Source organism: Antrostomus carolinensis, unplaced genomic scaffold (assembly GCF_000700745.2).
Source record: "Antrostomus carolinensis isolate BGI_N321 unplaced genomic scaffold, ASM70074v2 scaffold33732, whole genome shotgun sequence".
NCBI lineage: Eukaryota > Metazoa > Chordata > Aves > Caprimulgiformes > Caprimulgidae > Antrostomus > Antrostomus carolinensis.
The window spans coordinates 16,477-16,758 of NW_010298167.1; the positions used below are offsets into that span (position 1 = coordinate 16,477).

Genomic DNA, 282 nt, shown 5'->3' on the forward strand with positions numbered 1-282 from the left:
TGGCCCCCAGAGTGTCCCCCCCTTTCCATGCCCTGCCTTGGCTCCTTCCTGCAGGGAAGGGCTGCAGGACGGGCAGCAGCTCCCCAGTGTTGTGACCGTGGGTGTCCTCTCTCCCAAAACACCCCCTGACCAGCAGCAGCTGCCCAGGGGCCGGGGGGTGGCTGGACACAGTGCTGGAGCGAAGCAGAACAGCCTCAAAACGAGCAGGATAAAGACAAAAACCACTTCCCAAGTGCAGAGTCTCAACGGGGGTAAGTCAGAGCCAGACGGACGCAGATCCAG

The 282-nt window shown here is 62.1% G+C and overlaps 1 protein-coding gene across 1 annotated transcript in view; it reads right to left on the reverse strand.

Annotated features, from left to right (window-relative positions):
• The window catches only part of LOC104520630 (hydroxyacylglutathione hydrolase like), a gene marked incomplete at its 5' end in the record, with an annotated part of 5,319 nt that overhangs the window by 3,707 nt on the left and 1,330 nt on the right, over nucleotides 1-282 (reverse strand). The gene's annotated exons all lie outside the window — the stretch shown is intronic.